This window comes from Aythya fuligula, chromosome 4, assembly GCF_009819795.1.
Source record: "Aythya fuligula isolate bAytFul2 chromosome 4, bAytFul2.pri, whole genome shotgun sequence".
Classification (NCBI taxonomy): domain Eukaryota; kingdom Metazoa; phylum Chordata; class Aves; order Anseriformes; family Anatidae; genus Aythya; species Aythya fuligula.
Window position 1 is genome coordinate 26,500,328 of NC_045562.1, and position 17,928 is coordinate 26,518,255.

Below are 17,928 nucleotides of genomic sequence, written 5' to 3' on the forward strand. Positions count from 1 at the left end.
GCCTAAGTTACAGTTTAAACGATATGCACAAGAGAGAGGTTAATTCAATTTCTAGACAATCACAGACAAGAGCCTGTAATATAAGGCTCTACTTAACCATTGGTTCTATTTTTCTTTCCTTCCCAGAAACATCCTGCAAAGGAAACCCTCTCCTCCGCGCTTAATTATTTTCTCAGATCGATCCCATCTTAGTTTCATGTAACTTGGGCAGCTTTCCACTCTCTCCCAAATTCCACCCTCACAAAATGTTGAAGAAGCTGTGATAAGCACTTAACCCTAAAATAAAAAGCCCATGTACACATTTTTGTCAGGTGATGTTTAACAAGCAAGCTGCTTTCTCTAGAGGGCAAGTCCTTCACGCTTCCTCACTTCATGCATGTCTGCAGCTAGCCTCAAGCAGCAGGCCCTGTTCCTCAGCTCTTGTTGGACTGAGCCTCACTGCAGCACACCGGTGACATCCCACCAACAGCAAGCCCCGGCCTGCTACATCATGCTGCCTGCCACACGTTAGACTAACACGTTAACTATGCCATGCCATACAAAATTATCTCAGCCATCGTTAACGTGATGCCTGAGGATCGGAAAGCAGGCCCAACGTTTGACTGCACTGCTCATGGTGGAAAGAACCACTCGCATTCTTAACGTGGATGTGTTGAAATGAGGAATACTGGAATAGGTTTAGCTATATTCTCTTTCCCTCTCCAATTGTAATTTTTTTTCTTGTTTATCTACAAGTTGATAGAAGGAGAAGATTAATTATTGCAAGTTGCTTTTGGAGATTATATCAAAATTAAGTGAGCAAGAAAATACTCAACTGAAATATCCTGCAAGAACTTGCTAGTTGCCAGTTCAGTTCACCACAGCTTATGAAAGAAAAAAGAGCTAGCTAAGAAACCTAAATGAAGTATTTTTTGGCAAAACGCTGACTAAATTTTAATTTTCCATCTTATATATAAAGCACCAAGTTGTTATCTACAGGCCTCATCAGCCTTACTGCCATCACATTTGGAATAGTCATGGTAAGAAGATTTCCTCAAGACTGAAAAGGGTTCAAAGACAAATATTTGAAGCATTTTCTCTTTCTGGAGAGGGATCACCAAAGCAAGCAACAAATCACTATCAAAGAGAGAGTGAGCCAAAGAAACCTGAAGGACTCATGGCTAAACACAGAAAAACAGCCACTAAGCAAGTCTGACAGGAAAATGCTAACCGGGACTAACTAATTAACTCATGTTCAGAATATTCCAGCCTACTGAACCTTGAGGGGATAGGAGGATTACTATCGAGGTGTGAGAAGATGATAATATTGCTTCTGGAGAGCCAAAAAGCCCCAGTCCAAACCAAAACCAAAAGACACTGGAAGTAACACAGGAATAAATCCACTGCCCATGCTTTGCAAAAAAGAGAATTCTCTGTATAGAGGACATTGGCTTAAAGATATGTCTATATCACAGGTTCTGGCTAGCAAAGTACAGAAGTGATCTATTTTTTATGCCTTTGAGAACCTACAACAAAGTCTGCAGACAGAAATGAAACAGGCAGAGATATTTTTGTATACACGTGTACATCACAGAATAAGGACTCGAGCTTGCATCCTAGGTTCGTTCCTGTAGACCATGTTAGCACTCATGCAAACTTGGAGAACTGTCCCCTTGAAAAAAAGATCAGTAAGTACTGTAATGATGCCAGAAGAAGACAAAAAGATCAAATAAAAGGAACACACATTTTCTGTAACTGGAATTTACTGTACCAGTCATTAACACTTGGGAAATTTCAAATTACACCGAATTTCTCTGATCTTTACTTCTTTCTTCTTCATTCTCTTTCCTCCATTTCTCTTCCTGTCTGCATTTGCTCTGTACTACTCTCTGCCTTTCCTGTTCTGCAGCTATGCTTAGTTCTGACCTATGCTGTATCTCCTGTACATTAATATGATAGCAATTAAGTATTTAATGCAGGCACTGAAACACAATCACTAGACTGGAAAGTCAATTCTCCAGGGAAGCAAATCAGAGCTATGTTGGTAGTGGGGGAGCAATGGTTAAGAGACTTGCTTTTCCCAACTCAAACTCTATTTAGCTTTTCCATTGGTTACATTATGGGATGACAGTAAAAACCAGTTAGCTGCCAGGTGAGAGGCAGTTCATGCACACTAACATCAGGTAGCAATTCACAAAATATGTCTTCCGTTTTCACTCTTCTTTTCTTTATGCCCTCACAACCTCCATGTATGGAAATACATACAAGCACGTGTGTCTGGGATTTTAATGACTGTGAACAAAATATAAACAGAGCTGAACAGTACACTGACTGAGTGAGCACCAGGGCCTTAAGAAAAACAGTTCAGGGTTCTCTCTAATGCATAATCCTGCTGGAACTTGTGTTTTTGGAGAGTCACTGAGGAATAGAGAGGTTTTCTTTTCTGCACACTCTTAAAAGTTAATTTAAAATGGCAGCTGAAGTGAAACTTTAAGATATAGCCTTAGGGAAGAATTATAATAGTGAACTCTGACCACTACAAAAAGTGGAGAGAGATAAGTTGTGAATTAAAAAGTAATTTTATCCTTAGTGGTGTTAAGTATGTCCAGCAAGAGAAGTTAAACTAAAATGTGTTAACATTGCAGAACTGGCAGAATCAGCATTCCCATCGCTACCCCATGGAACTTCCATTTTGTGAAGTCTCCATTCAAGTTAAACTGCCCAATAATTCCTGACTGTAAAACATCACTACTTAAAGAATCATTATAATATTTTTTAAAAAATCATATTTGTCATAAGATTTAGAGTCCAGTAAACAGATAATTTCAGATGCTTGTTATTTACACACAGCTTTTTTTTTTTTTTTTTTTTTTTTTTTTTAAATATTTGTAAAACAGTATTTTTATGCCTTTTTGGAACAAGTTATTTGTAATGGAGCACCCTATCCAAAACAATTGTGAATATATTAATAATATAAATTATTTGAGTGAAGATATTTGGAACTATGACTACATCTCTTGGTAATTCTGCACTCAATTTAAGGTTCAGGACAAAATTCTCTGGGAATACCAATCTTTTTTGCTCCTTTTTTAATTTTTAAAGGAATTGTTACAGCAGTCCTACTTAGATTCATACATTTATTTTCTTATTGGAAGTCTTAAAGATGGGGCCTTAATGTTGGAGAACAATAAACAGTAATTTAAAAAGATAAACTTTTTTTTTAATATTTATAATAATTTGACTCTACTACAGAAAACTACAGAGAATGAGTTAAAGATACGAAACTATTCTAACTCAGTAAAAATTAACTGATAGATTGAATGTCTCTGTATTAAACCTGCATTCTTATAAAAACCTAGAAGATATGCATGATACAATACAGTAATGGAATAACTGAATGTAAAGGAAAAACCAGGGAGATTAAAGAACAAAACTGAGTTATATTTCTTGTCTACCATGAACGAGTTTAATACTACTTTTTTCTTCATTGAAGCCAGAGATACTATACCATAATGAAAATAGCTTTATTTGGACATGTAATCCAAAGCTATTTCTTTGTGATTAATAAACTTTTCTGCTATAGGAGGCTGTGCAAGAGGTTATGGTAATGTTCTGTTCACTTCTGGCTACTCCTTGCAAGAAGAAGTTTTTTTTTTTTTTAAAAAATGGGTATGTAGACTTTTTTTTTTAATTCATTTCATGTTAAATTCTGTGATTATAAGGAAAATATTTAAATGTTTAACAGAAAGCCAATGAAAATTATCTAACAACTTTCTTGTTGAACTGGCTTTAAAGCCTAGTAAATACATTTATGACATAATGCAAAGAATCAAGGGAAGCGACGCGTGTCATCCATGGTATTCTGGTGCCAGGGCAAACGGTATTTCACAAATGCATTCAGTAGTATCCAAATGAGATATCATATTTCAGCTAATCCTGCTTCATCATGCAGAACAAAGGTATCTATGCTGTTCTTACTGAATAAATAAAGTTGCAAGGAGATAATCTTTCACAGGCCAAAAAGAAAACAACAACAACAAAACAAAAACAAAAACAGTCAATATTGAAGAAAAAGCTTTTAGGTTTTCTTCTCTAACCAGAATTAACAAATATCTTATGTTTATACACCAACTTCTTCTAAAACTTATTGTGTATTCTGCAGTCAGCCTTCATGTAGAAAATAACAGAATGTTGAACTGTATGCTGAATTACTCCTATTCCGTTCCTGAAGTCCAAAGTTTAAATCTTACCTCACATCATATTTTATCTTTGCCCTTTGCCCCAAAAGATTTATCTTTTTTCCTTATTTTTGCCCATCACCAAAACACAGAGTGGCTTATTACTCTCTATCTTTAGCTGCATGTTTTTTTTTCAAAACAAAAGTCTTGGCCACGTGTAGGTATAAACCATAGACTTCACAGTTTCAGAAACCTTACACAGAACTTTCTTTTCTGTATTTGAGCACAAGTTAGTGATATGTTCCTTTCAGAAGCAGCAATTTAACTGACAAACACGTGTGGATAAATAATTGATCTCCTTCTAGATGTGGTTAATCATCAGATCAAGGAAGAGAGAAAATACTGTGCAATTTAGTTACCAATTATGTAAAGCAAACAGCAGACCTTTTACTACAAGCATGTTGATTATTTACCACTCATGCAGATAGTTATTTAAAAATAACAAATCCTTCTCATTTCATTGAGTAACTTCTATAACTAGTGAATTCATACCGATATAAACTCAATTTTTGTGTGTTCATATATATAAATAAAATGCATGAATAAGTGCTTGAAAAGGAAGACAACAACCTTGCAGATATTAAAACCAAGAATAATTTATAGACAATTTAAGGTACTAAGGTTTTCTTGCTTTTATCTATAAGATGGACATTTTGGAGAACTGTTTGCTCATCAGATAAGTGGTACTCTACTGTAGGTTAATTTAATGAGATTCTTTATAACAGTAATTTCCTTCAGTTCTACCTTACTGTAGAATGGGTGATTAACAATATTTAAGGTAAAAATTTCCCTCCATCATTTTATGTTAGACAGTTCCTTGACACTTTGCTATTTTCTGAAACATTATTTTGGTTTTGGAAGCTTCAGCTCTGTGGAAAGATGTATTATATAATCTTTAGTGTGACTGAGAATGAGTTCTTAACAACTCAACTATACATCTGAGAAATAAGTCCTATTGAAAATGGGCATCATTGCTGGTGGACCTGCTTTCAAAGTATGCAAGGTGCATTATCACATTGAAGACAGGAATTTCAGAACAAAGCCACGATTTAGGAATTCCTAAAACTCTCCTGAAGTGGCTTTTGAGATGAAGTGTTGTCTGTGAAGAAATGGCTAGAGCGTTTTCACACAAACTTAAGAAATAGTTCAGCTGTCTCAGAAGTTAGCTGAGTTGTGGAATGATCAGTTGAAAGAGTCAAAGGGAGAAGAACTGCATTCCTCATCAGAAGTCAGAGTAGGGCACCTTGTTCAATTGAAGAGTCAAAAGAACTCTTAAGCTATAGCTCCACCACAGCTACAGCTTTGTACAACTACACCACAACTACAGTAATGAAAACACTCGCTCAATTACTTGAATCGTTGTGCTTGAGAACATGTAATTTTTTCAAGGCTTTTTTACATGGTGTCATTGAAATAAACTTACTTCAGAAAAAAAGCCAATACTGCCTCACAGCAAAATACCTGGAACTTCAAGAGGCCAAGTTGTTAAAGGTCAAGACCGAAAAATCTTTAAGATTAATGTTTAAGAACACATATATGTTTTCTCATTTTCATTAAATATGAGGTACTGCAAAATAACTGAACAGTTGCACATTCCCACTTGTTCTTAGCCACCAAATTACACGACATACTTAGTTTTGGAAAAAGATTTGGAAAACAATTGCTTTTTTCATAAATACATCAATAAAAACATCTGCAAACCCTCTGGGTTTCAGAGTTAAATCAAAAAATAAAAATTAAAAAATGGATTGTAATCTGAGTCTTCCATTTGTAAAATTGTTTAAAATGTATTAAAGAGGAAAATTCTTTGGCATTCTGACTCATCTATAAATGCAATTCTCCATAATGCTTTAATAAAAATAAAACAAAAGCCAAAAAGCAGGGCAGGAGATACAGAAAAGGAATGTTCATACAGTAGTTTTGTTGTGTATATATCTAGATTTCAGAATATTTTAGGCTAAAATCCATAGGTTCTATGAGCAGTGAGATGAAGAATTAAACTATTATTACAAATTAAAACAGGCAGTGTACATGCGGATAAAAATGGACATTTTAATTTCTTTACATTTTACACAACTTTCTATTTTTTTCTTTCTAGGTTTCATATTTCTCTCAGATTTTTTTTTCTTTGAAAAAAGTTATATGTTTTTATACATTTTTATGTTCACTGCAATATAGGCAATAGCATGCTTCCAACCCAAATAAACATGGAAGCTACTTCCATGTATCAAAGCACAAAGACAGAATGGTTCAAGAATGAGTAACTGCACTCCTGAAGTCTGACAATAGCTGACTGTACAGTTCTGCCCCTAGTATTATTGTAGATGCTTATATTTTTTTAAAAAATATAATCTAGGTTTAAATGATTATCATTTACAACCATTAATTTTCCACTCTTTTAGAGTTTTATACTCTCAGATGATTACCACAGAACTGTGAAATTCTCTATACAGAATTCATCACTGAACAACAGAAAATACCCAGCACATGAAACACACAGCATTTGCATTTAACTAGTTAATGTATAAGGAAGCCCTATAGTTTTAGGGCATGGAATTCCAGATACTGAGCAATAATTTCTTTCTTTCTGACAGGTAATTGAAGTGAACGTTTTTGTACAACTTCCTTCTTGGGCCTGGAATATCTTACCCTGAAATCAAAGAGTGGTAGACATTATCTGCATTTCAGATTGTTCCACTAATTCATTTGTCAGTATGTCAAGCAGCCCACTTCATCTGGTGTCTGTAGTTGTGCCAATAGAAATTGATTTACTTGCTGTTTTGTTTCATGAAAAGATTATCATCTCTTTCCAAAAAATCAGAATATAAGATTTCCAAAGTAGAGATGCTGCTCCATATTTTTCACCCTCTGGCTAAAGGAACCCTTTGCCACATTACTACTTGCAACAATGCAGGAAATATAAAAAAAAAATTCTCTCCAAAATGGATTCCAAGGATAATCCAGAAAGCTCTGCCAGTTTTGTTTTCTATTGAGCTTCCTCAAACATTTGTTTAAAAGAAGTTATAGCAAGATCTCTCACACATTTTAAAATGCAGTCTTCAAATGGAACCAGCCCTGTATGAAGAGCTAAAGGTGGAGGAAGCATGTCAGAACAGAGTTACAGTTCAGTTCATCAGAAGAAACACATGAGCATGTGGCATTAGAGATAACATCCCACTTCCATAGCAGTCTATTCTCGGCCTCTGAGTGTGCTGGAAAAGCCAACAACAACAGCATATAACACCTCATTTTATTCCACCCTTCCTTCCCCTCATTGGATCTTGCCATCGTGTTAAGTCAGACATACCCTCGTGTATTTTCACTAAGACCATTCATTCCCCACAATTTCCCAGAGTGTCTAGCATGTGGCACCTATCTTACCGCATACGAGCACTGGAGCACCTGGTAACAGCAGTCTAGATGGGATCTGACGGTTCAGAGCAATGGTTCCCTCTCACTTATGCATGTCGGCAGTTGTGCAATGAATGCTCTGTCTTCCTGAGGCTGCCCAATAAAATGCTCCTCTAAAGGAAAGCTCTGCCAACAGGACTTTGAGCACTGCAACAGTAATGGAGCATGAGGTAATTAGATATGTTTTATTACTGAGAAACAGAGGTTAAGCACTTGGTCCATGGTCACCCGTGATATGCAAGAGCCAGGTCAGAACCTAGTTTCCACTGCCTGAACTTTAAGACCACCTTCCAGGTGCTGACTAGGTCTCTAGAATAAGAATAAATTCAGACCTGGCATTACCAGATGTAAAGCCATAAAATTACTATTCAGCCTTTTAAATAATTGATCAGATTAGAATGAGCAGGCTGATGTAAATTATTACACAGCACTGCATGGCAACGCTTGGAAATTATTCAATATTGGAGCTTAATTCTTAGGAGTCTGTTTGCCTGTTGTTGAGGAAGGGCTTGATATGGCTGATTTCCCTTAATGCTGAAGGCAGTTACACACATAAATCTTCAGCGTGCACACCAAATAACTGCAGCTACATTCACACAAATGGCAGGTAGCTTCCCTTGGCTTACGTACACCTAGGCTTACATCAAGTTACCACTTCTAGTACCTGAAAGGAGATTAACGTGATCTCAGAAGGAAAGAAAAGAAAGAAAACTAGAAGCAGTGATGTTACAGTGGGTTAGAAAAAATAAATACTGAATAATCACATGTAAAATGCCAAACATTTTTTAGACCCCAAGAACTGTTGGGGCTTGTAGGATTAACACAATTGCCTGTCTAGCTGAACTGGAATGCATATTGTCTATAACTGAAATGCTGCTCTTTGTATACTTCCTAGACCAGAAAAAGATTTTGAACTAGAATACTATAATTATTTTACCATGTGTATAAGGGAACCTCTTAGAGAACTGCTAGGTATAATAACTTTCCAGTGGAATAATATTTTGGACTTGGAGGGAAGGACTATAAAGAGTTAAAGAGTAAAGAAAAAGATAGAAAGTTACGAGGAGAAAATTGCATTTGCACAGTTTAAATTCCATACATAAGGTACATCACATTTAATACAATTGTGGTGACTTAGTGCTGAATTCACGGCTGGCAACACAGACACCCAGGAGTTCACAGGAGAAGAAAACAACAACACAAGAGCAACAACAAACCACTGCATAAGGAAACCTTATTGATTTGCAGATCAACAGTAAGCAAAAAGAAACCTTTATCCAGTGTACATAGTCTAATTCATACTGAAAACATAGAAGTGGCAACTGCAGAGCTTGCAGGCTTTCCTTCAGAACTGGCAGACATCTTGCTGGAGTTATGAAGGGTAGAAAATTGTCATACCAACTATTAGGTGTATTGCAGTCCCTGTGCTTTTTATAGGCACAGCTAAATGATCCCTACAAAAGACAATTACCTACTTTATTGGAGCTGAATAGCTAGGCCCTTTTATTCCCATCTGCAACATTAACTAAATTATACCAGATAAAAAGTGAGACCCTACGTGTCCAATACAAAACTGTTTCGTTCTTCCACGGGTGCTGTTCCTACCATCATTTCTCTTTTTCTGTGTAACTTCCCAGCCAGAGTCTGTGAATACAACTCTGTTGATTAGAAGATAAAATACTTAATTCATGCAGGTCAGGGCAGTAATGTAGAAGCTAAGATCAAAGGCAGAAAGCTGTCAGCGGTTTTGTCAGTGCCTTGCATTAAGCCTGACAGCAGTCAAATCGACTTAGCGAGGCTCAGGCTGCAGAGATGGGCATCGCCCTGCAGAGCAACCCAGGCTGCAGAGAACAAGCACCTCAGCACTCCTCTGACGGTGATTTTCAACAGTAGCAGCACGTCTCAGGCTGCCAAGGGAGGGGACTTCTGTCACTGAAGCATTTGAGATTATGATGATCTGTATTCACGGACTGCTGCAGGGATGCTGATGATAGTTCACACAGAATGCTATACACTAATGAATACAGACACAAGAGGTAACACTGATCTATTTACCCATCTCTTGACTGTAACTATGCAGTCAAAGCATGACTGAGTCTGTTTCATGTATTTACAGATCACAAAAGCAGCAATCACACAATTAGAACAGATGGTTTGGCTGAACTTGCTGGCGTGTGACTTAAAGCTCTATGTAACAATTTCTGCTAATGATCGCCACAATTTTCATCTCCTGCACTTAAATCAAAGTCCTCATTCAAGTGCTCTTGAGACTACCAAGAAAACCAAAATGTTTTTTCTGTGGGTTTGTGTGAGGCACCTAACAATGTATACAAACAACATCTCAGAAAAAAATCCTAATGCCTTGGTGTATGCAAAAAATCCACTAGCGACTATTTATACTTTGGTTCTTAGTTTCAATTTTAATTTAAGATATTTATCTTTCTATACAGTGTTTTTAAAAGTTTTATTTATTTTCAACTTTTTCCTTTATTTTTCATATTTGCTTACTAACCCAGAAACCAACAGGAACTAACTAGTCAAGGCCCAGCAACAATACAGCTCATTTGCACTATTTTTAAATGGTTAACATTTTTGTCAAATTTTGTTCTCAACTTATGGATGCAATCTTTCCCAAATATGCTGGTTTCCTTCACCTACACAGATAAATCCTGTTATATTGCACATATTCCTACACAGATAAATCCTGCTATATTGCATATACTTGTCTACTATATTGCATTGTCTACTTTCTTCATATAAGGACAGACAGATTTTTTTGAGAAAACTGCTTGAAGAGAAATTGAGAAAAGAAACTATTAAAGCTGGAGTTAAGGTCACTTATATAATCATAGTATTACAGTAAATAACCTAGAAATTAACTTTCTCTCATTAACAGATCAGTATCTAGAAGAGTCAGGGAAGTTTAGACACTGCAAACCTGCATTTGTAACATCACAACTAATTTCTAACCCTGCTGGTGTGGACTGAAACTAGAAGCTTTCTGAATTCAATTTCCACCATTAACTAGCACAACAGTACACCAGCAAGAGTAATTAGACCTGTTCTGATTCATAATATATTGTTATGAAAGACATTTTTCCCAGTTCCTGGTGAAAAGGCTTGGTCTCTATGTAGCAGCAGTCATCTTCACAACTGTGCTTTCCTTGGATATGCAATTTCCTTCTATTCTATCTCAGAGGTAGGTACAACAACAGGCATGGTAAAAAGTCACCCATTACAAGAGCTAAAGTAGGATTCAAAACGTTGGATTCCCAGATAACATCTGTGGTGTTCTAGGACAAATACAGCGTGTGCCAAATGAAAGGGTCCAGCTGAAAGAGCAGATCAGAGGAAGGAAAGGGTGGGGAAGGAAAACCAACTGTCTTTGGAGCTTCAGTTCTTCCAAAGGCAGCAAACCCTATGCCACCATTTCCTCAGCATCCTTCCTTACACACAGCATCCTTTTACCAAAATTACATAGCCCAGGCAAAATGTGACCAGCTTACTTGGCTTATGCAAACAGATACCTGTCCTCAGGGTTAACCCCTGCAGTACTGTGCACTTCAAAACTCAAAGACTCTTTGGGGGAGGGCTACATTCACCACCTACATTCATCCCCTAACTAATAGTGATTAACTGATATTAATGATGTTCAGCACCTACTGAGTACTGAGTTAAGGCACTTTACATGCTCTCACTAGCTGCAAGACACAGCAGGGCTCTCACCCAGCACTTCGGTTCCAGCCTCACAAACAAGCTTATATCCATGTTTGACAGCTGCCAAAATGGCACGGTCCTGAAGCACACACCTACCAGTGCCACATCCTTGTGTCACCATCTGTGTAGCTATGGCCAGTGCCTACTGGCTCCAAACATTAATCTCTTCCAAGATTCCTCCCACCTGCCAACACGTGTCTCAAAGCCAGCCATGTCTCAAGGCGTACCATGTGCATTTTTCATAACCATTATGAAAACAGAAACATGAAACGTTATCAAAATCAGTTTTCACTGGAAAATTGAAAATTCCATAGGAAGCCAACAGGTCAAGTGTCACTGCTCAAATCTGCTTTAACGTATATTCATTTCTGTATTGACTGGAATTTATATATGTGTTTTCATTGGATCACAGAAATCTTAGAACTCCTTGATCCTTGTTTCCAGCCCTTTTCCATCTTGCCCCTCTCCACTGTTTAAAAAACTGACCAGAGAGAGGGGATCTATTTTACACATGAGCTGTGCAACGCAGATGGTGCCAGCGTTACAATCAGTAAAGCCTGGTCATTAAGTAAGCGGTCATTAACTTTGGCAAGAATGACAAATGTCAGTCTAGGTACAGATTAATACCCATATGCCCTTAACAGCCCTATCAAAGCTGGCCTTAGAGATGTCCCAAAGAACTGAATAATTCAGCCGTTGTATGGAAACACCTGGCTATACTATGCAGCAGAGTCCTACCACCTCTGCTTCGCTGTATTTGTGAAGCACCGAGGTACCTGGAATTTGTCAAAGGCTTCAGGCAGAAGATGCCCCGTTTAAGACCAGGCACTGTCAGGGCCGTGCTTCCTTTCCACCTCCCCCGGTAGAAAACCAGGGTGTTGTATTGTTTTATCCACACTACAATTAATATTGTACTGTGTGAAAACAATTCAGGTTGGTTTTAAGTATTTCATGAATGTTAATACAGCAAAACTGAACAATGACAGAACACAATAAGACATAAGGGATAGAGATTTCAGGGTGCTGTAGTCTACATTTTGGCCTCTGATTAATTGTCACAACCATTATTCAAAAATACTAATAGCTTTCCCATCTGCATTGCACACTTCAAGGTTACAAACAAAAAAAACTGCAAGAAAGTTTTAAATATTTAAATTGCAGTTTATGTGAGGCAGAAATGAACTACACAGTGGTTCATGAACACTGGCTAAAGGGTTTTTGTTTGGTTGTTTTAGTTTTTATCATTTTTTTTTTAATTTATAAAAGCAGTTAAGAAAAAAGTTAGTTTCTTGCTTAAATGTGTTTCTCTCTCTAAATTACAGGACACTATCTCAAAAGGATGTACACAGCGGTATGAATTATTATTCTCATTTTTTCCCCAGTTTCATCAAGATAAATTAACTACTTAATATTAAGTAAGTAAAGACAGTAAAAGGGTTATTGGTTATTGTATTTGCTGTTACAGAACAATACATGTGTACAATTCCTAGAAAACTCTTACAGCACTACTGTAAGAACTGTTCTTCATATTTGCTTCATCTTCCAACCAGAGGATTTTTCAATGTTAGAACTTTTAATCTTTTTTTTTCCTTTTTTTTTTTTTTCTAAATATGAAACTCCATGGATTTGTTTTCCTATTTATATATAAAAATGCAATCACCATCTAAGAGTCACATCCTAAGGGTGGCACATCCAATGTGCAACAGCCACAGTGACAGGAAGGTTGCAGGGAAGACTCAGCAGAGCAGTGGCTCTGTCGGTAGAGTACAACAGCCAGATGTGGTGGAATTTAGCAGTGCCTCAAGGGCAGAGATCATTCAATGTAGGGGCTTTGAAAGCAATGCCAGTCTGTCCACGGGCCTCCGTGGACAATGAAAGCCTTCTATCAAGTGCTGTACATCAGTTTATGGGAAGAAGGATATAAGGGAGAAGAAAGGACAACAAGAGTATTGAGGGATGAACAAGACTGGCTTAAGACTATTTCAGAATAAACAATATACATAAAAAAAAATAGTATTATAAAGTGTTTACAGAATAGATTACTACAATTTAATCCTCCAGATTAGGGATATGCTGTATTTTAGATAATTACAACAGATACCATTCTATGTCAGAATTTTCCTTACAATACCCATGTAATCAGAATGGTAAATTTGGAGTTAAGACATAGGAAAGGTCTTTGTTTAGAATTAAAGCAAGACTGATACACTAGTGAACGATACAAAATGAGCTGGTGTTCAAGTTCAGGATGAACAGAACCTTGAGGACAAAGAATGGATTTTAGAAGCACCATTGATTCCATCTAAGAAGTTAAGTAGAACTTTCAGTAAATTCAGGTCATCCTTAGCCACAATAAAAACACCTTCTCTTGAACATCAGGCTTACATTAATTTCTCTCTAGTGTATTATATGTATCATATATAAATTATAAATTATATTTATTAAATTAAATTATATTAATTTTAATTTACATTTAAGTGTTTAAATATATAGACTTCTCACTCCTCGTCAGAGCAGCCCAAAGTGTTGGTTTTGTAAGCAAGCAATTAAACCATGTACAAACAAAAAGGTCATTGTCCTCTGTTTCTACTTTTCTTACATTGCAGAATTTATTTGGAACTGAACTTATTTAGTGTGATTTATGACAGGGAGATCTTCCCTCATATCTGTCCCTCTCCCTCTCTCGCTCTAAAATCAGGCCACCAGTTCCCCTCTAACATCCAAAAGAATTCCTGGGATACATTTACTGTCATGTAAGAGAGAGGAATGTTTGTATTCCATGCAAAATATTCAAAGAAGCCATCTCTCCTTTTAGTCAAAGGAACATTAACAGCTATGTGTTTTAACCCTGACCTTACCATTAAATGCCATGATCCCAACTCAGCCTCCAGGCAATTAAAAAAAAAAATAAATCGTTTGAGTATATCCAGCCAACAATTTCCATGTAAAAAAAAAAAAAAAAGTTTAAGTTGGAGCCATGTGGTCTCAATCAGGCAGTAAAAAACTCTCTGTATGTTCTTAAATGCACAACTGCAGTATGCCCATAACCTCCCTTTTAAATCATCTTAACCAGATCTGAATCACTCTCACCACAAATGATTCGGTGGCCCTGGAATGTGCTGGGTAGACAGAGTTGCTCTGCAATGGACGTTGGGACATTTCCCACTTCCCTAGTGTTAAGAGAATAGTCTGCAGGGAAATAAAAAAAAAAAAGGCTAAAAAAAAAAAAAAACTAAAGCCAAGACAAAAAGTGACATCACAGTTCAATCATTCAAGGGAAAAAGGAAAAAATGCAACTACTGCCTAATAAATCAGTGCTGTGTGCCACAAACCACAGTGAGCCAACACAGCCAAAGAACAGCTTTTTTTTGCTGAAGCAGAGACACCACAAGCAGCTGGCAGATCCATGTGTAATTGTATTCACAGAGAGCTATTGAATTCATTAAGCTAGCCAGGCTCGGAGAAGTCGATCAATTAAAAAAGCAGAACCACCATGATTTCAGTAACAATCTGCACATCCCTTTATAAAGCACTACAGCTCTGCTTGCCGTGGGCGGCCACATTTTTTTGGCACAAATAAGAATTTATGTGGCCCTTCATTAAAAGCTTGTAGGCTGATTGCTCAGGATCAGCCAACGCCTGTGAAGTACTTGTATCACCTGGATAAATGCTGCTGGCCTCCGCCGCCACTCCACTGGAGTAAGCAGGAACTGTAGGCACTAAGCACCTTAGCTTTCTCAGGACATCTCAGAAGAAGTTCCAAAGCATGACTTACTTCTGCAGTTATAGTAGAGGAAGGGGAATGTAATTCCCTGGGGGCTCCTAAAAGTCGAATTTAAGCAGCAAATAAGCAAGCTTCACTTAACTAACTGTAAGATTCTTATGTCACTTACTCTTTAAAATCTGTCTGCAGCCTGAAAGATTTCTTTCGGTCTTAATCACCTCAAAAACAATTGAAACATGTAGCCAAAGTGATGTGCATTTAAAACAGGAACAGGCCAGAGCCAAGACGTTTGGATCCAGGTATTAGCCTTCTCCTACTTCAGGGATGTTGGAATCCAGGGGTTTTGGTTAAGGCCCATCTCTGAACTCACTCAGTGCCAAACCTCACAGTCAGTAGAAAATATGATTTAACATATCAAAGCAGGAAAAACAGCATAAAGATGTCAGATTTTTCCACCACATCAACGAAAAAAAAAAAAAAAAAGAAAAAAAAAAAAAAAAAGAAGTCATTATAGCACCCATGTAAATTGTGAAACTGAAAGCAACTTCTGAGAAAACCTGACATAGTGCCATCGGCAGGGGGGAGCCCAACTCTGGAAAACACCATTCCATTTTTAGCTCCGAAAAAGAATCTTTGCTAGTTCTCGTGTGCAATTCCAGTTCAGTGAATAACTTGCCATAAATAGAGTTAGGAACTGCCATAGAAAGAAGTGCCTTAGTCCACTGCAAACAAAACGTGCACTAAACATCACCTACATCCTAACACATTGCAAGCTATCCTGCTGAGCACCATTTTGCAATTTTTCCAAAGTAAAAGAATTTAGCAGATTCATTTATTTATTTATTACCATTTAGCACACCAAGCAGACTGCTCTTCCAAATGAATGGTGAAGGTCAGAAAGGGCGAGTTTTGGTTACATATTTCTGAACTAGAAAAAAAAAAACAAAAGTTGCAGACCTCAGAACAAACAGGTTATTGACAGTGCCTGCTATACTTTGCACAATCACCCATTTGCACATTCAGCATATTTTTCATGTGACTAGATTTACCTTCACAAACCTCTGATAAACCAACAGAAAATAAGGCAGTAGAGGAAAGGTGCTGCATGCCAGTCCACATAAAACACTGAAGTAACTACTTGAAGTAGTTAATTAAGCCAGAATTAAGAGATGAGAAAGGAAAGCTTTCCTCTTTTCAGGTCTATTGTCCTAGTAACCTTTCCCCAGCAAGTACATAAATGCATTCAATGATCTAGTCTTCTTTCCTTCCCTACAATCACTACTTACTTGAACGTTTGGATTTCAAGGGTTTCTTATTTATCACTTAAAGATAAGCCATGTAGCAAGACATAACAGCATGCTGATAGCAGTGCTTATCACTAGCTTTAAAACAAATAGGTCCCTAGAGTGAATTTCTTTTGACAGCTAGGTGCCATTTCAGAAAGCAGGGCATTTGGATTAACCTGCCGCTATGTTGATTTTTATAAAACTTTTCTGAAAGACAAGATAGGGAGAGGGAAAAAAAAAGATCTTTGTTACAAAGCAATTTATTCTGCTAGCAAACTTAGAAGACGGCAGTCTTCTGACAGCAGTCAGCTTTTAAATAAAGCAAGACCAGCTAAATCACTTTGCTTATTGGAAGACAACCAAGTTTCTTTATGCAGCTCTTGTCCCCTCTAAGATAGTCATTTATCCAAGCACATCCTTCTCTTCTACTGTACATTAGCTTTCACTTGCAGGCACTAAAACAGAAGGCCCTCCGATCTTTTTGTTTTTTAAAAACAGATTCGCTTGGCCCCTAAGGCTGGAGGGAAGGGAGGGGGGAAGGTAAGAGGGGTAGGAGGGGTTACAGGGGGCAAGGGGGGACGACCTCTGAATGAATGCCAATCATTTAAAACCAGTCTATTTTTGGTTGCTAAAGATAAACAGTCTTAGGAAGCATCTCATCCCTTTTCACTCCCCCACCCTCCCTGAACTTTAGCTTTATAGGTATCGTCTGCAAGGGAAATCTTCAGTGCCCAGGTTCAGCTCTTGCACTTAAAAGAAATGGGTTACTCTGCAAGTTAAAGCCACTCTGTTCTACACGATTCAAAACAAAGAAGATCTGCAGAAAAACCAATACTGAAGCCATTTGGAAAGCTTTCCAGAATTGCACAGGTACTTAGGAATGTGGCTAAAATATATACATTCTTGCAGCGCATTTTGGAAAATGAGAAATGAGGAAAATTTCACTGCTAGGCGCTGTTTGGAGACCACTGTTACTGAAGACGCGCTGTATGATTCACTCATGCACTTCTTTCCCCTCCCCTATTGTAGTAAAACAGCTAAAGCACCTTATTCTTTCTTGCATCTTTACACATATTTAATGCTGGCACTTACCGTTGGGGAACAGATGGACCCCCACCCCCCCAAAGAAGCTGATGGCTGATCGTCTCTGGATCCTTTATTTCTCGCCTATTCCCAGCTTTGAGCCTTGCTGCTCTAAATTCAGCCTAGTTTGCAGAAGAGCAGAGAAGAAATTAATAGAGAGCCGAGTTGCCAAAATTCCAGCCACTCACGGTCAGCAATGAAGACGTTCTCCCCGGTTCTGAGTGATTCCAAAGAACAAAGCCTGCTGGCAATGAGGAAGCAGAGTTTAAGTCCTGTGGCTTCAGTCCAGCTGTTGCTCTCGCTTTTGCTTCAGCGTACGTGAGAGTGTTTGTATGAGCTTGTAATGCATGGAAGAGATGGGGGCTGGGGAGAAAAAGAGGGTGTGTGTAAGGGGAGGAATGCTAGTCATATCCAAAAATAACATGAAGGAAGTAATGTGGCGATCCGTCTCCCCCCCAGTCTCTCCCCTTATCACATGTGCAGAGTATCT

General features: G+C 37.6%; 1 protein-coding gene across 2 annotated transcripts in view; it reads right to left on the minus strand.

Moving 5' to 3' along the window:
• PALLD (palladin, cytoskeletal associated protein) overlaps nucleotides 1-17,560 on the minus strand; it is a 149,499-nt gene extending 131,939 nt beyond the window's left edge. For both annotated transcript variants that reach the window (XM_032186775.1, XM_032186774.1), the window contains exon 1: nucleotides 17,448-17,560. The gene's annotated coding sequence lies outside the window, so the exon portion shown is untranslated. The remainder of the gene's footprint in view (nucleotides 1-17,447) is intronic.
• Between the last annotated feature and the right edge of the window lie 368 nt (nucleotides 17,561-17,928).